General features: G+C 32.4%; 1 protein-coding gene across 1 annotated transcript in view; it reads left to right on the plus strand.

Annotated features, from left to right (window-relative positions):
- Positions 1-7558: 7558 nt before the first annotated feature.
- Positions 7559-18598, plus strand: part of LOC129221361 (calcium-transporting ATPase sarcoplasmic/endoplasmic reticulum type-like) — an 89616-nt gene continuing 78576 nt past the window's right edge. Inside the window, exon 1 of the mRNA XM_054855831.1 lies at positions 7559-7761. The gene's annotated coding sequence lies outside the window, so the exon portion shown is untranslated. The remainder of the gene's footprint in view (positions 7762-18598) is intronic.

The raw sequence follows: 18598 nt of genomic DNA on the forward strand, positions 1-18598 counted from the left end.
ACCCTGAGTGTTAGGCAAACTTTGGGTAAGGTTAATAATTTTTTTAAATGGTTTTAATAGTAGTTTTTTCGCAATTTTCGATAACTAAGCAATACTTTAGGAGATTTTATTTCGTTTAATGTCAATAGATGCAACAACCCTATTAAAATATGCGTGCGGTTGTTAAAAGTAGAGGCAATTGGGTGAAAAATTACCTTGCAACTGTACTCATTATGTTTTCCCATAAATATGAAGGGCTTTTTTTCCCCAGCTATTAATGCTTTAATATCTCGAACATTCTTCACTAATTTCACTTCATTATCAGTTTCCGTACTTCAAAACGTGGCTCTGAAAAATTCCCCGAGAAATTGTTGAAACGTTAAAATAATTCTTAAACATTTAGAAATAAAATTCTTAAAAAGGGTCACAAGACATATAGGTATTTTGCCACATCGAAGTTCCTGTCCCTGTAAAACAGCTTTTCTTTAAATAGCGATAGCTTGACTGCATGGTTAACATTTAGGGTAAATTACTGGCGTTCTAATGATGGGAATACAGATTTTAGATAAAGTATTCGATTATGTAGAAACTCTTTTCGCGGGAAAATTTGGAGACCATCATTAACCGTTTCAGTGATTAATCATTAATTAAAAAATTTTTTTTTTTAACTTCTTGTGCGAAAGATTATACTTGATGGGTGAAAAAAAATCGTTCGTTTTGTTAACAATTTTTGTTTTGGGTTTCACACTTTTTTCTTTCTAAGAATATGAGCAATTTATAGTCAAGAGTGAATTCAGTTTTTTACTTGCATTCAAGTGAAAAATAAATATTTTCGTGTAAAGAGTTAAACATGTAGAGAGCAACATTAAGGAAGGAATACATTTGCAAAAAAAAATTCGGACAAATCTTTCAGAATTGCATCAGACAAAATCTTGGTTGAATGTTCAGAGACTCCCTCTTTTTTTGCACCTAATACTTTAAATGCATTCCTTGTTATTCCAAAACACGAATATGATTTTTTTTTTGCAAAGGTATTCTTTTTTTATATATTGTCGTATATACTTTTAGTTATATATAAAGTACTGCACATTTTTTTTCAGTGTAAGATCCCACGATATTAGTCAAACTTTTGTCACAATTAAGGTTTAGCATTATCAATATAATTTTTATGCTTTTTAATAGTTAACTACATTCCCGAAAGGGTACGATTGCCACTGCTCAAAAGTTATTATTTTTGGTTATTGAAAATATTTGTTGTAACTTTTAGTACTACTTTTTTTCGAGTGTGCGTGGGGGGGGGGCGTTTGGAGCATTTTTCTCGTATTTTAACATTGATATTACGCAGCTTAGAAATGCATTGAATAATTAGAGAATGTGTTTGTTTTTTGTTTATTATGGACCTTAAACATTTGTTGTACTTGAGCGGAAGTTATTTCTCACAACCGTATAAAGTGTTAATTAGTATCTTTATCTTTTAATCATATAAAATGTACCTTTGAATGTAAAGTAATTTTAGGCAAAAATGTCTATTGAGAAAAATCTAATAACAGTTAATTTATCATTTTTAAATAAATAAATAATTAGAGTAGAATATCGTTTATCCGGCCTCCGTTTTATCCGAATATCTGGTTTATCCGGAACAAGTTTGTAGAGTTAAAAAAACTATATTCACTTAAATAATAACTCTAAATTGTGATAGAAAGAACGGAGCTTAAATACGCTAAATAATCTCTTTTTATTTTGATTAAATGTAAAACTCCCGCATTGATCGTGCAACTATTTATAGTAATAAAAAACAACAGGGCGTAATTTAGGTAGTCAATCCAACACCGCTGCAGCAGAACTTTAAATGATAAAGGGCCATTCCACAAAAAACTAATTTTGTCCCGCACGTGACGCTCCATATATTTCATAAAAAATAATAATTTAAAAGGATGATGAACAAAATTTTGTTGCTTAAGATATCACCAACACATGTGTGACTTCTTAAGCAAAAACTTTCTTCAAAAATTACTTCTTTTTTTTAATGAAATATAGGAACTGTCACGTGCGGGACAAAATGACCATTTTCAATGGAATGGGCATATACATTTTTTCTGTGGTTTAAATAATTATTTCTAAACGTTCCCTGTAACGCTGAAACACGTGACTGCTGTAATCTGCAATTTGAGATTTTTTGACGTTGTTTTTTCTTACTTTAATGAAACTTTTTTTTTTACGTCAGAACCATAGCTTACAAAATTTACAATTTGTTTCGTCATTGTTGTATTAATAGAGCAAAAATATTAGCTTATTCATAAGCAAGTTACCAGTAGTTGACTTTGGATGTCCCGCACGTGACGCATGTAAATGAATTTTGTTTTAAATAACAAAATTGTTTAATAAAAATATAATTGTGTCAGGAGTATCTTTTCTATCAAATGTAAAGATTAAAAAAATTGCTTACCCCTGTTTCATTAAAATATTAAGAGAAATGACAAAATGTCAATGAAATTTAAGCGTATTTTAGTCCCGCACGTGACGGTGAAATGGCCCTAAAGCGTTAGCGAGAAACGATCAAAGCATTGCTTTCTGCTGTAATAAAAGATCTCATCAAAAACAACCCTGTTGTAAAAATTTCCCCGCCAAGAAAACCTTTAACTTTTCTGCACAAAAAAGAAGGCCTTCATCCTAAACCCCAAAACCCTCAGCCTTAAAAAGTTATGATATCTAGTTTGCCCGCCAAGTATCTGCCAAATTATCATCCTCCCTGTTCTCCTCTTTCATCACATCTACTTCCGTTAGAACCTACTCCCACCTTCAACTCTTCAGAAATATGGATAGATCCTTTAATTTGTTTATCTTGTTTGGCGAAAAGCTTTTCAAAGTGAAGTGGTTAATTGGTAAGCAAAAAGCTTCCCCTCATCATCATCTTTACAGTGAAATAGTATTGTAAGTAAAACAAAATAAAAAAATAACAATTAAGGGGTTTTTTTTCTGAAAAAAAAAATCTTATCAACCCGGCGAAATCTTTTTTAAAGTTTTGCCGGCCTGCAAGCTAAAAAAGGTTAAGAAACATTGAATCAGAACATTTGATGTCAGAAAAGGGAAGAGTGATAATCAATGAGAAATTTTAAAAATTTTTATAACATTCACCAATGACCGATTTCGTTTTAAATGCATATTTGACAATCAAGGAAAAACTATGAAGTTTGAATCAAAATCACTTGCAATCTTTATCATTATCTTCACTAATAATAAATCTGAAAGTCTTTCTGTCTGTCAGGATCTCTCTCTGTCCGGATCTCTGTCTGTCTGTCAGGATCTCTGTGACGCGCATAGCGCCTAGACCGTTCGGCCGATTTTCATGAAATGTGGCACATAGTTAGTTTGTAGCATGGGGGTGCGCACCTCGAAGCGATTTTTCGAAAATTCGATGTGGTTCTTTTTCTATTCCAATTTTAAGAACAAAATTATCATAAGATGAACAAGTAAATTACGATATTGTCATAGCGTGGAACCGTAACATGGGCACAAGCCAATTGGCGAGATACGAAATTATCATAACGTGGAACCGTAACATGGGTACAAGCCAATTGGCGAGAAAATTCACCACACATTATTTGTAAATATGTATACAGGAGAACCAAAAGACCTTTTAATTTTTCTATTACGGGCAAAGCCGTGCGGGTACCATTAGTGAGCAATAAAAGTAGTATGTTGTGGCATCAGGAAACCTTCTCCAAAAAATATCTGATTTTTGGATCTAACGTAAAATTGCTCATGCAATCACTACCACAAAATTATGTTATTCGCAAAAACGGAAAGATTTTCATAGTTGAGAAATTGGAGATCTTAATTCATAGCCTTTAAATTTTTCGCACCAATGCCTGATCGAGGAATGTTTTTCCTTTGCATGCGTAAACAAAGACAAGGGAAATATTTATTTGCATAGAGTTACCACAAAACAGCAGGTCTACTAAAATAAAGTTACGCACTCAAAAATCTGACTACAGTGCCAATTTCAGAATCATCCCAATATCATGGCAAAAGCAGAAGCAAAGAGCCAAAGTTGAAAATTACTATAAAAGCCTTGCTTAAATTTACGACAAACATTTTATTTTTTGGCAAATAGAAGATGGTAACAAATAAAAATTTTAAGTCATAGAGATTTTTCCGATCATTTGCCAACAATTTAATAGCGAGAAATGCACAGATGACATTTTAAAATGATTTATCTTTCTTATTGTTGCACTAATTAAGCTACTTTTATTCGCATAAAAAATAGCAAAAATCAATACCCCTTGAACCGATTGGCGCCAAAGTTGAATCATCTCTTTTTTAACCGACTTCAAAAAGGAGGCGGCTATCAATTCATACCGTATGTATGTATTTTTTTTTTGTTTGTCCACTCATAGCGTCTCACCTAGTGAACCGATTTTGATGATTCTTTTTTTAATGGATAGGGGATGACTCAACTTAGGTCCCATTACTTTGTTTGACCATATTTGTTCTTTAGAAAAAAAAATATGGGCAAAAAACAGTAAATTTTATGCAATTTCCCTATTAAATGATATTGTAGCGAAGTTCGCACTTTTCATCCGTGGATGACGGTGGCTCAGTGGTAGAATTCTCGCCTCCCACACGAGCGACCCGGGTTCAAATCCCGACTAGGACAAAGTGAATTTTACTAAAATTTCGTTTCTACTGTTTCCCGTATTTTCTCGAATCTTCTACTAATTTCTGTATCTTTCCAAGTCTGGAAAGTTCCAGCACTTTCTCAAGTTGTATATAAGGAGATGTAACGTTCATTCGTGGTTCTGAATAAAGATCTCGAGTTGAGACTAACGAGTATTTGCTTCATTTGGCTTTCACATTGTCTTCGCTATCTTCATCTACGCGACAATATGAAACTCATTGTTATAAAAGTTTGGTGCCATATAACAGTAACATTAATAGTAATTGTAATGATAATTTTGAATGAAGGCTTCTCTGAAGCAAGCATCAAATTTCTTCGAGGGATATTTCGATCATAGGGAATCTGGCGTTGTCGTCTCATTTTTGGCGTAAATAATTTTATTTTAGTAATCCTGTTGATTTATAGTAACCCTATGTGAATTATCAAAATCTTCCTTTCTTCAGTAATATTGTTCCATAGTAGGGGTAAACCTAACCTGGAAGCGAGGTGATGCAGTGATTAGGATCTGCTTAGCCTTTACAATGCTACCATTAGGTTTGACTCAACTACTCTGTAGTATTTTTATCGTTATCATCTATGCCGATAACAGATGATCGGGGCTAAGTAAGAAAATACAGGATTGCATCATGAGCAACTTAGATGCTGTGGAATGTAAATTAGTTAGGAAAAACGTAATACTTAAATGGTTATAGTTAAATTAACTACGCATGATTTCCAGAGAGGAACAAAGATAAGTTTTTAGTGCCAATCGCTTAAAGTTTAACGCGTGTCAATAGTTTTTTTTTTTTTTAGTATGGAGCATTTTTAAGAAAAAAATGTGAAGTTTCGTGGTGGTAACTTCTTATTATTTCTGAAATACTTACATTTACACTAAAAAGAATGAAATAAAAAAATTTTGAAAAAAAAAATAGAACCGACTTCAAAATTGCTCTAAAAAGTGAAAAATAATTTTATTCTTTAAACACCATCGATAATGCTTTTAAACATAATTTTTGAAGTTGGCGCAAAAACGATAGATAAAATCATTCACAGCCATAACTCAAATACAACTATAAATTTAAACAGGACCAGTTTCTTCACTATCACATACATTATGCATTGATGACAGCATATTTGAATAGCGATATAAATGTTTCGTTCGTAATTTTGGATGCTTTTCTTAAAAAAAAAAAAAAAAAAATATGAACGAAGCATGGTTACACTGGATTTTACGTTTTGTTTTTGCGCCAACTTCAAAAATTATGTTTAAAAGCATTATCGATGGTGTTTAAAGAATAAAATTATTTTTCACTTTTTAGAGCATTTTTGAAGTCGGTTCTATTTTTTTTTTTCAAAATTTTTTTTCGTATAGGCTCACATTTATTCCAATTTCATCTAAAACGTAGCATTACTTTTTGAGATATCGCAGCTGTAAATGAACAAGAAAGATCGTTCGGTTGCACCACCCACTTTTTGAGCAATTGACGCCAAAATAGAATCAACTCTTGTACGCTCTAAGACCTACCTTTTGATCAATTTTTGATTGATTCCTTTCATTACCTTTTGAGATATAGCTGTTACCAAGAATCAAGAAAACACGTTCGATGTTCACCCTTCTTTCAGCTATTGGCATCAAAGTTGAATCAGCACCTGTACTTTTTAAGGTCAATATATGGACTAAATTTTGTTTGGTTCCGCCAGTTACTTTTTGAATTATAGCATCACGCATAACGGAGAAAACTTTCGAATGCTCCCCCCCCCCTAGAGCAATTGGCGCCCAAAAGTAATGGGCACCAATTCACATAGGGACACATTTGCAGTGGTTTACATAACATGGATGACACCCAGGGTAGCAATTTGTGGTGTCATCCCATCCCCCTACTAAAGCAAAAAAAAAAAAAATGTTGTAATGATTTATAAAAGCATGAATTTCAGAATTTCATAAAATTCTCAGACACAGGGATAAATAATGAGTTTCAGTTTTTTGGTTTTAGAGGAAGTCATTAATAGGTCTAAGTTTTGGCAATATGATCCTAATTTTGAGTATGACATTCACTCCATGATGTGGGGTGGGGGTGGGGAGGATTCCCCCACCTCAGGAAAATTTTCAAATTTATAGTCTTAAAAAATGGATTTAGCGTCATATTTCCCAAAAACTTGCATTTCCTCTTTGGGCGCCATCCCCTTGACGCGTGACCCCCCCCCCCCTCACTCAGAGCCGAATTTTCCTCCACGCCGCCCCTTGGCAGATTTCAAACCTGCCGCCCTCTCCCTCCCCCCTCCTCCCTCAGCATATTTCAAAACGGGTAACTGCGTCAAAATTCGAAAAATTTCACGAAACCAATACTTTCTTCTGTATATTAGGTATAGAAGAAAGTAAAAAGAAAAGAAAATGCAATTCCCCTATAAACGTCAACTTGATCTGTCTTCTCGTACATCTTTTTAAATCGGTCCAACAAATATGCAAAACCGAAATTCCCTTGCATTTTGCAAAACACATTTCATCCAGTAGTGTTTTAAATTGTTCAACTGTGCGGCATTTTTTCTTGTACCTTTTTTTTTTTTTTTTTTTTTGTCCCCCTTCTTTCTTTGTCTTCTAGGCACTAGGATCTGTCGACATCTCATTGTTGCGAGGAGGCATTCTATTTAAAATTTTGGTCAGTAGAAAAGTTTTTATATTTTTAAATCCTGCCTACGTCAATCCTTCGCCTAATGAGTCGCTCGATGCCTTTCCCTTTTGGGAGCTCGCAGCAGACCTTGAGAGAAAGAAGAAAAGAAATTAAAAGAAGCTGTGGAGAGGATCGGGGGAAAAAAGCCCTACAACAATTCCTCCGGCTCGCTCGGATTGTCGCCGCCGGGGACCGCCAGGTGTCGCTGCGTTCGCACCATATAGCGAGCTCGTGTTATCCGTAGGCCCAGACCTCGCAGTGAGCACGAAAGAGGCCTGTGTTATGTGTGTTCGTGTCAACAATTTATCGTGATGTTTCGGCACTAATCAAAACAAGAAAAAATCCACGATCGAATACGAACTGAGAGGACTTTTTTAAACTTTTTTTTTCTCCGTTTTATTTTTTTATATACTTTTTATCTGTGCTGAAAAGGATTTCGTCGGGACCACTATCAAGGTAGGTTTAGAGATATTTTAATTAATTATTTTTTAATTAAACTGATTGACATCTCGATGGGGATGGATTTTTGGAGTTCGTTATCGAAAATAAGCAAAAGAGCAACATGTGATTTTAAAATGTGAAGGGAAATCTTCAATCAAAAGTAAATGTCAGTTTGCACGCTGGTGCCGGGGGGAAAAAAAACTTTTTCAATCTAGTTTTGCATAGCAAACCCGCAATATACATTTTTTTTCTTTTTTTTTAAATTGATATAACTTAATTGCATTGACTACACTCTTCAATTTAGCATTAAAAAAACCCCTTCACATCTACGATTTTCAAGCCGGTTTTTGTAACAATTAATTTTTTGAGTTTAAAATCAATTTGTCTTTTGAAATACCTTAATAGTATACTTAACTAGTAGAACAATAAAGCAAAGAGAAAAAAAAATTCAGTACTTCAAACTAAATCTTCAAATTTAAAACTTCCACATGATAACTATAGTGATGATTTTATATTTTACTTGCAGTGTTATAGACTTACGTTTTAGAATCAAATTTAAGTTGTGAATGTTTTGAAGTAGAAATTTATTTACCATAGATTTAATGACTGTGTAATGAACGAGTAAGTTCATAATAGATTTTAAACAATGCAAAATATTTTCAGCAATTCATGAAATTGCATGTACTATAGCCACAAATGAAAATGCATTTAATATATTTTCACTAAACATTATTTTATGGATTTGTCATCGATTTTAATTTTTTGCTTGCACAAAATTATTAAAAAAATTTTCAATTACTGTATTCTGCGCAGCTTCTTTTGCTTTTCATACAACGTGATAGGTAGTTAAACTAAATTATATTCACTTCTATATTTTACGCACTGAATTTGTTCTGAAAAATATACTAAAAGAAAAAGCATTTCTCTAGCAGAGCAATATTTACTACTCAAATGATACAAAACTGATAATGACTCAGTTTAAAATATTAAAAATCAATTAACATCAGTTTTGAATAAAATGCCCTATTTCGTAACGTAACTGATATCGTTTCTGAACGAGTTATCAAAGAGGAGGAAGGGGAAAAGTCGAGTACTCCCCGTGTCAGATGGATACTTGTTGGAATCCTTGAGCTTTCTAAAAGTGGGAGGCCTTTGGCTGAGGTTGGATCGTCCTCGTCTAAAATAGATCTTGTAAAAGCTCCTTCCGAATGTGTAACAAAAGCTCTTTATTTAGTTGAGAATCGGTACTTCGGCTTCGAGAAAGTAGTTGGTACTTTATAGAACTAGGGTACGAAAGACAATTAGCGTAAGTAAAAAGTTTTTTTTGAATAGTGATTATTAGTAGCGATGGGATTAAGTTCTCGGATTACAATCACTTTACCGTTAGAGAATATTTTTGGATATGAGAAATTTTTTTGATTGCTCATACTTTTTAGAATTAGGGAACTAAAGGTTGTTTTTGTAAATTAAACAATTAATTGAATTGTGTTTGTTAGTAATGATGGGATAAAGTAAACGAATTACTACAACTTAATCAACGAAGAATATTGTTATGTATGATCATTGTTGGAATCAATAATATTTTTGAGTGTTAGTCCATTTTTTGAACTAGAGAACTCAGGACTTAATATAACGATTATTGAATTGCGTTTATTAGTAATCATGAGATAAAGTAATTGGATTACTATTTTTCACACAATCGAGAATATTGTTAAACATGAGTTTCGTTGAGTGTTAGGTGATACTTTTTAGAATTAGGGAACTAAAGGTTATTTTTGTAAATTAAGCAATAAACTGAAATGTGTTTGTTAGTAATGATGAGATACACTAATAGAAGTGGAGAACTAAAGACAATGTAAGTAAAACTGCTATTTGAATTGCGTTTATTAGTAATCATGGGATAAAGTAATTGGATTACTATCACTTACTCAATAGAGAATATTGTTGGGTGTGATTATTAACGGAATCGATAATATTCTTGAGTGTTGGTTGGTACTTTTTTTTTTCGGAATTGGAGCACTCTGGACTTAATGTAAGTAAGACGATCATTTGAATTGCGTTTATTAGTAAACATTGGATAAAGTAAAGTAATTGGGTTACTATTCCCAATCGAGAATACTGTCGGATATGAGAGTTTTGTTGAGTGTTATTTGATATTTTTTAGAACTACCGAGCTAAACACAGTATAAGTGAAACTGACATTCGAATAGTGTTCATTAGCATTATGGGACAAAGTAATCGGATTACTAATACCCAATCGAGCATATTTTGGGTATGAGAGTTTTGCTGAGTAATAGTTGATTCTTTTTAGAACAAATTAACTAAAGAGACAATCAATCTAAGTAAAACGACTGCTCGAATTGTATTTATTAGTAATAATAGAATGAAGCAATCTGCTTACTAACTCTAACCATTTGAGACTACTGTTAAGCATTATTTGAAACATTTAGAAGTGGGTTTAATTAGTAATGATGGGGGGGGGGATAAAGTAGTCGGATTACAATGACTTTACCAGTCGAGAATATTGTTGGGTATGAGAATATTGTTGACTGTGTTCATTGATACTTTTTAGATTTAGGGCAAAGAAGACATTTAATGCAAATAAAACGATGAATTGAATTTTGTTTATTATAGTAATGAGATAAAGTTATCTAATTACTTTCACTTACCCAATTAAGAATACTTTTGAAGGTTAGTTGATACTTTATAGAACTAGGACATTATAGTTAACGTAAAGCATTGGATTAATGCAATTTCGCCAATTGATAATACGTTAACTCATTTTAATTGTTTCATTTATTTTAAACAAATGATACTTGTGTGATAAAATTTAAAATGATAAAATACATACGAGGAAAGTTAATTTGTTATGCCTTAATTAAACTAAGTTCTGAAATTGATTTTGCATGATTCCAGTCTGAATATTTTTTAATACATCAGTTATTTATTTTCAGAATGTTTTATTGCATTTTTATTTTGTTTAGAGATCAGAAATTTATTTAAAGCTGCAACAAAATTAGCATTAGATGTATTGTACACCCTTCATAAAATACTTTGGCCTATTTCTCCCATTAAAGGAAGTTCAGAGTGATTTTCGTAACGCCAATATATTTTCATTCAGGATTTCACTTTTTGTTCAGCAAACAAACAGAATATAAATTTACTAGGCTATTATTCTTATTGACGTAACTGCATTTTTCTTACAATACAATAATTGCTAACATAAAGTAATTGTGTCTCTATCACTTCAAAATGCATAAAATTATGTTAAGTAGCTAATGGAACATAAATATCGTTACTCACTATTATTTTATGAAAGGTATTATTATTTCAAAATGTCAATCATGAATGAATATCGTATGCCCTTGCATAAATGATTCATTTTTATTTTCAGTAGGATTAATATGAAAATTTTCTTAATTCAAATTGCTCAGACTCAACGATATTAAACAAATTTGACAGAATGAAAGTAAAATGCGCAGCAACAATTGCCATATTTTTTGCAATTAGAAATTCTTATCGCAGTTGAATTGAAAGTATTAAAAACTTAGTGCTTTAATGTTAAAAACTTTTCCTTTAGACAATTCATGAATTTATATTAAATTAAAAGTTAGAAAACAGTGATTTAAAAGTCTTGCCGTTCCTACTATTCATTACAAACAAGCATTAAAGTCTTTCGAAAAAGAATTCTTAAAAGCACTTATAGGAAAAACTTCAAAATAAAATTGTTTTTTACTAAAGTTGGATGGAAGCAGGCCATTTTATTCATTTGTTTATTTAGTTTTACTTTTTAAAAATGATTTGATAGTTGCGTTTTTGGTTGACATTTACTTTATTCTTGAAGCATTTCGGTCTATACTGTAGTTCTTAATTACGTTTTTAACAAATATTTTAGCCGGCCTGAAGGATAAAACCCAAGTTATGCGATTAATTTAATTTAAACTATTATGAAGCAGCATATTACAGAAAGCCGAAGTCGTAAAAATACGTGTATTTTCTCAATTCTTAGCGCAGCTAAAGTTGAATATGTTTTAAGTAACTTCTTACTTGAAATGTTGTATTCAACGTCCAGACATGATTATAGCTCATCAATAAGTCACATAACAAACAAATACGGTTCAGCAGAAAACATAGCGTTTCAGTTTGACGAGTCTTCATAATATTGGTTTTGAATAAAATATTCCCCTTCCTGACAACTCTTATTCAACAAAACGCTTTGAAATGCTTTTAATTAGATGTTATTAATTTCAACGGCAAATGTTTTACATAGGACTTTCCTTGTTTTAAGTGCTCTACATACGGCTGGTAAATAAGTTTGCAATGAAATTTAATATAAATTATTTAAGTTTTTTTTGCAAGATGTACCCAACCTATGTCTAGCCCGAAAATACTATTCGCAACTCCATAGCTCTAATCCGCTACCTTCCGGTGATTAACAATACTAAAGAAAAAGGTAAAACATTCCACTCCACGTGTTTTCTTTGGGGTAAATTACAGGCTTCAGACCGATTGTGGTGTGATGTAGTTTCAGAAGAATATAAAAGAAAACTTCCTCCAAACACGATGAAAAATTACTGTCATTCACTAAGCGTCAAAGCAAGATATAAGTTACGACATTTGCTTGCTTTACCCTTTTCATCCACCATTAGACTGTGACTGTAGCGCCCCCTATAGTTTATTGGAGTTGCGAACTGATGAAATGTCAAGAATGTGAAATGTGCGAGCGACACAAAAAGTATTTTTAAATAGTGACAAGTATTGTTGAAACTTTCCAAAAAATGTCAGGTTTCATAAAATTTCAAATCAACTATTTCACATGCAAATTTTCATGCCATTCCATGTCCACCGCATGAATACGACATGTCTTCTAAATTTAAACATCTTAGAATCGTACGCAAGATCGTTCTTTTCAACTCTTTGGGCCACCGTACTGGAAATTCAAAAAACTTTTAAAACTGAAGAATGCATTTCTTTTTCGATAACTAAAATGTATTTAAATTAATTTTTAAGTAATTTTCTGATGAATTATTTTAAAAAAACTAATAAATTTGTGATAGAGGATTTGTGATTACATTTGGAAAGTAGTTTAAAATCTCAAATTTCCTTAAGTCAGCTTTTAAAACTTGCTTAAGTTATGTTTAAAACCACTACTAATACTTAGTCCGATTTTTTATTTTTTATTTATTATTGCACGTTACACGGTGTACCCGTGCAATTATATGCCCGTGAACGGGACTCGTTTGTGTCCCGTTCCGTCACAGGTTTTACTGCATGTCGTTCAATTATTTTCTTGAAACTGACTAACTTTTGATGTTCTACATAGTTCTTACTGTGACAATTCTTACTGTTGCATCAAAAGAGAAATTTCTAGCTTGCATAATTTGTTTTTATGAAACAAAATCTTATGACGAAACTACTCAAAATGTCCCGTTCCGTCAAATGGAATGGCCCTACTATGTCTTCAGAACTGATGCTAAACACTTGGTGACCGAAGTGTCCCTCCAATGGCAATGACAATTTCATTATGGGAATTCTGTACAATATTATAAAATTCAAACGTACAGAAATTAGCATAGGATTTTTTAAAAAGTATAAGTTGAAAAAGATTAGATTTTCTTTCTCAATTACGAGAGTATGCAATGCTTTTGATAATTTGGGCTCCTAGTGATTTGTTTTACTTCAGAAAAAGCGCTAAAATCCTTCACATTTGCAATAATTGAAAACGTCAGGGCTCAAGTCAGATTTTTACAAATAGTTTCAGAAAAGAGCATTTTAAAATCTCATTTGGCACGTTTTTGCTACATCTAAATGCTTCTTATCTTCTTTTCTTTAAACAGGTCTGATTAAACAATTTGATTTACATTCAGTATTTCGAATGGGGTTGTTTCCATCAGTCGAAAATACTACTTTCAGTCACTGAAGTTGATAGAATGAGCAAAAAATAAATAAATAACATGGATCGGGGAAAAACTTTTTTCAAAACCTTTAATTTTTAAAATGTCCGATTTTTCAAATAAGGCGTAGTCTTTATAACGTCACAAGTGCTGAACTTTGGCGCGCTATTCCACTGGTTTGCTGATTACTTACGCTTACTGTCTATCGTGTTTCCACGATATAATAACCAAGAAGCGAATTAAATTTTGCACTCGGCGCTTGCTGTCATCCATATCGTTGCCAGAACATGTGAATAAAAAAGCGAATTAAATATTGCGCTTTACGCTAATGGCATCAGTGAATGGCATTTCAGCACTTGTGATGTCATGTACCGAAGCGTAAGAAATGAAATTTAATCTGCGCACCAATTAAAATAACTGTTACAAAATATTAAACTTTGTCAAATTATTTTTTAAATGGCCAAATCCTATGTTTTTAAACATGCTCTTTCAGAAAAAAAAAACAATTTTAAAATTTCGGAAATGACCCAATTGAAAACGTCAGGGCTCAAGTCAGATTTTTACGAATAGTTTCAGAAAAGAGCATTTTAAAATCTCATTTGGCATGTTTTAAACTACATCTTTGCTTTTTTTTGGGGGGGGGGGAGAGGGGTAAACAGGTCTCTTTAAACAATTTTATTTACATTCAGTACTATTTCAAACTATGCAACATCTAACAAAAATTAGTTTCTTACCTTTTCATAGCAATGTAATATTTCCTTTGAAGCAATCAATATTGTTTATTGGTGTTATGGTTCGTCGTTGTTTCACTGTCTATTGTCTCTTATTGGTAGCTAGGGTATTGCAGGATCCAATACTTTGTGGTCTTTTTTTTATAGTTACATTTTTTGCAGACGATTTTTTTTTACATCTTATTTAAATTTTTTGTCTTTTAAGTTTGAAATTTTTTTCGAATTAGAATTTTTTTGGGGTTATTATATATTATTATTTTACTTTAAATACTTATATACGGTAGTTATGAATAATTATTGTTTCAAGAATATCAAAATAAGAATTTATTTTACCAAAGGTAGATACATGCAGGATTTTAGAATAAAATTTTCCTCTTTATCTTGTCTGCTTTTAAAACAAATATTCGTTTATTTTTCAAAAAATGCCATCATTTTTTAACAGTATCTTTATTTAACATTACAATTCTATAACAGTCACCTCTTACTGCGTAAATAATTTTGTATTTGTTTCATGTATTACAGCACAAAATATTAATATTCTATAGTGTTCTTTTCATATATCAATTATAAAATAAACAGTCAGAAAACATAGACGGACATTCGCACAAAATTACAATAAATTTAAGAAAGAGAAAAATCTTGCTGTAATCTTTGGTTGCGAAAACTTAAATTTGTCAGAAACAAATTCAATTATTTGGATTGTTTTTCCCAGCGTAAAAATGCAATTGTTAGGAAATTTTGAGTTTGTCTTCAGATTCTCATTTTTGTAATCGAAGACTTCGGCAAATCAAATTGATGTTTCGCAATGCAGTTTTTGTGAAAGAGTTTTTTTTCCCCCTAAATATAGCAGTAACGTAAAGCTTTAATCTGTCCTACTCTCGATTCAGTGTGGGAAAAGTGATAAAAGGCGCGGTGAGTACAATTCGCTTATCAAATGAAAGCAGTGAAAACACTGGCACATAACAGCTCTCAAGATTTGTCCCTATCACTTATTGTTTCATCTGAAGAAAGCTATTATCTCGTTTTTTCTGATATCTCTTTACTGATTCTGCGTTAGTTTAAGTGAGATCTTTTGAAGATATTTTTTTCAATCTCTCAATTAAGTTTTTGCATAGGACATTGAATTTTAAGCATACAAGATTCATATTTTTTGGCATTAAAGCTAAAAACCTTTAAAGGCTAAAATCGTCAAAAAGAAAAAAAAAAGGGGGGGGAGGGGGGGAGGTATGAAAAAAATGGCAGAAGTCGCAGCCAAGGTCCACGCCGTAGAGTTTCCGTAAAAACTTCAGTTCAAAGTCATAAGTGTTTTGCATAAATACTGGGTTTTTGGAACTCCTTTTGATGCAAGCATTCCTTTGATTTACGTTTTTTATAATTCCAAACGTTTTTACGATTCATACATCTTTAGATCTTTGTGCAATTTTCAATTAAATACCTATTTTCACATAGATTCGGGAAAATATTTTTATTTATTCGCTCAAGTTATTTGTTGTGCTGTTAAACAAGAAAGATAAACTCATTCTAAATTGTTTTATAAAATTAGTAATGTTGTAAATGTTTTTAATTTAAAGATATCAGCTTTAAGAACTCCCTGTTTTTTTGTATCAGTTTTATGGTTCTTTACCCCCCCCCCCCCTTGCCCAAAAAAAAAGCAGTTGTAGATTCTATATTTGACATCGTTTTTGCCACATCCTCATCACAATCTTATCATAATAAATTAAAAAGAGTTAACTAGGTGCTTAACTACGTTTTGCGCTTGACTGAAAGTTAGACTATTCCCCTTGCCAAACTGTTTTTATCAAAGCCACTTTCGTCCGTACAGCCAAATAAGCGCAGCGCACTCTAGTTTTATTATTACTCAGTGAACTCTCAAATTATTTAAGTTTCGGCAATGATATATTTGCTCTCCGTGTCCACCTCTACGGCCGTCCCTACCTACAGCACTATCATCGTCAGTACATTCTGTAAGTGGCTGTCATTGGAGGATTCCACTGTTCCTAATATCCTACAATTTGAATCTCCGATGCTTGTAGATAATGGTTGTGCAAAAACACGCTCCTTCACATATAACACCCACTCAAAAAAACGGGGGGGGGGGAGGGCGCACGGGGTAATTAGAAGCAACTGCATCTATCTATGTCATCACTTTAAAGACAGTTATTTTGGGTAATTTGGATTTATGTGGGCTAACTTACCATTATTTCGTAAGTTTTAGTATATTTGGCTTCAAAAGAAACTGTCGAAGGTCAAATTTTGCATTAAATTGGCAAGGCTATATCAGTTTTCCTTTTTTTTTTTAAATGGGTAGTTTGGAAGCTATATTTTTACGCGTTGATTTCAAGTAGCACTCGTTTCACATAGTACTAACATTCTATGCAAATAGAAATTTTGTAGTGCTATAAAATAAAAGAGGGAGTTTTAAACATTTAGTTTTTGAGTTCAAAGTTGCACTACTTCAGTCAAAATTATTTGACATTGTGACACAACTCCAAAAAAAAAAAAAAAAAAACAGCATTAGATAAAATAAAGGTTTTAACAGTAGTTTTAAGCGATTTAGTCTCAAATGTTACAATACTAGTAAAACAATCATATTGTGATGTTAACTGGTTTTTTTTTTTTTTTTGCTGCCTAAATTCATAATGCGTTCTTTAGTTTCAAAACCGTTCCTTTAAATTATACAATTTTAATGTTGTGTCACTTCTGATTACAGCCTTTTCACGCCACTACGCAGCAGTTGTGTAAGCTCACCTTGTGCGAGTTTTTTTTTTTTTTTTGGAGAAGGGGGGGGGGGGGCAAGAAAAAGCATTGAATTTAGATTTTGAATCTAAAGCCAGAGTGCGATATGGTTGCAAATGTAATGCGCAGTACTTGCACACGAAGCCAGAAACTGACGGGTGCGAAACAGGTCAAAAATTTATTATGCAAAGAGGATTTCATATAGCATTTTAAATTTTAAGACGGGATTAAAGCGTTTGTCAAAAGCTGCGATTTGTAGCTCTAATACATGCGTCGCAACGGCAATGCAGAGATCGTCGAAGACTCATAATGGCTCATCATTGCGATGATTAGGTGCGTTGTCGTTCCGACGCATGTTCTACACGTGCGCACTGCACCAATGTGCAAAGTTTAACAACTGCTTTCAACCCTTTTCAAAAACTAAAATTTTCCGCACAGTTAACGCACGCAACTTGTGCATTAAGTTTGTGACCAATCCATCCAAAAAGTGATTTTGGCTTGTGTGCATGTAGTGCGTCGTCATTACATTTGCGACCATATGATAATATGGATCCGCTAGATGTGTACTATCATCCCTCTAAGTTTGTTGAATCACTTCAGTTATACTGTATTTTTAAACTTTTACTACTTTGACGGTTTCTCTTAACCATCCTACCGGCAAGCCCGAGTATACTCGGGCTGGTCTATGGAGTTAAACATTATGTTTGCCTGGTCCTGCATCCAAGAGGATTAAATTCTCTAACACTAATAAAATGTGATTGGAGCAGTTGTAAATATATAAACTGCAGATGCAAGTTTGACTGAATCACTTTTATGTTTGAGAATTTAAGTTGTTGTCTTGTTGCTGTAGAAAGTTTCTTATACTACTAATGAAAGTTTAATACTTGATGAGGGTTTGCACTTTGATCCAAAATATTTTTAATGTTACTGTCATCACCACTGACTAAACTGCCCAGATATGGGCCAATGCCTTCCTTTGAAGATTTTTCCATCTTGACTTCCGGTTAATCTTTGATACTTGAACGTTACCGTCAAAAAATAAATATATTAAAATAAATAAAATAAAATTAGATCTTCTCGTTCAGATTAATGTTACACACTCCTGTTTCCCCTTTTCTTTTCACTGTCTGCGATTGTTAAATGAATGAAATTTTGCAGCGTAGAATTTACATATTTTCTTTCTCGCAGAACAAGGCTAAGTAATAATACTGAAAACAATAATTAAAATGAAATAAAATAAAAATAAGAGTACGAGACAACAACAAAACTTTACATGGCAAATGGCACGTGGAATTTATTTCCGTGTCGAATGTTATTTTGTGAACTGAAGCCAATTTGAATAATGTTTTCGACAGTCTAATATTTATTCAATTGTATAATTATTGCTTATTATAATTGAAAACTGGATTTAAATTCTAAAAATAAAGTTTTTGGGAGCTTTATAGTCTTTAAGGGTTATTTTCATAAGTAAAAAAAAAAATTCAAAATTAC

The sequence above is a fragment of the Uloborus diversus genome, chromosome 4 (assembly GCF_026930045.1).
Source record: "Uloborus diversus isolate 005 chromosome 4, Udiv.v.3.1, whole genome shotgun sequence".
NCBI lineage: Eukaryota > Metazoa > Arthropoda > Arachnida > Araneae > Uloboridae > Uloborus > Uloborus diversus.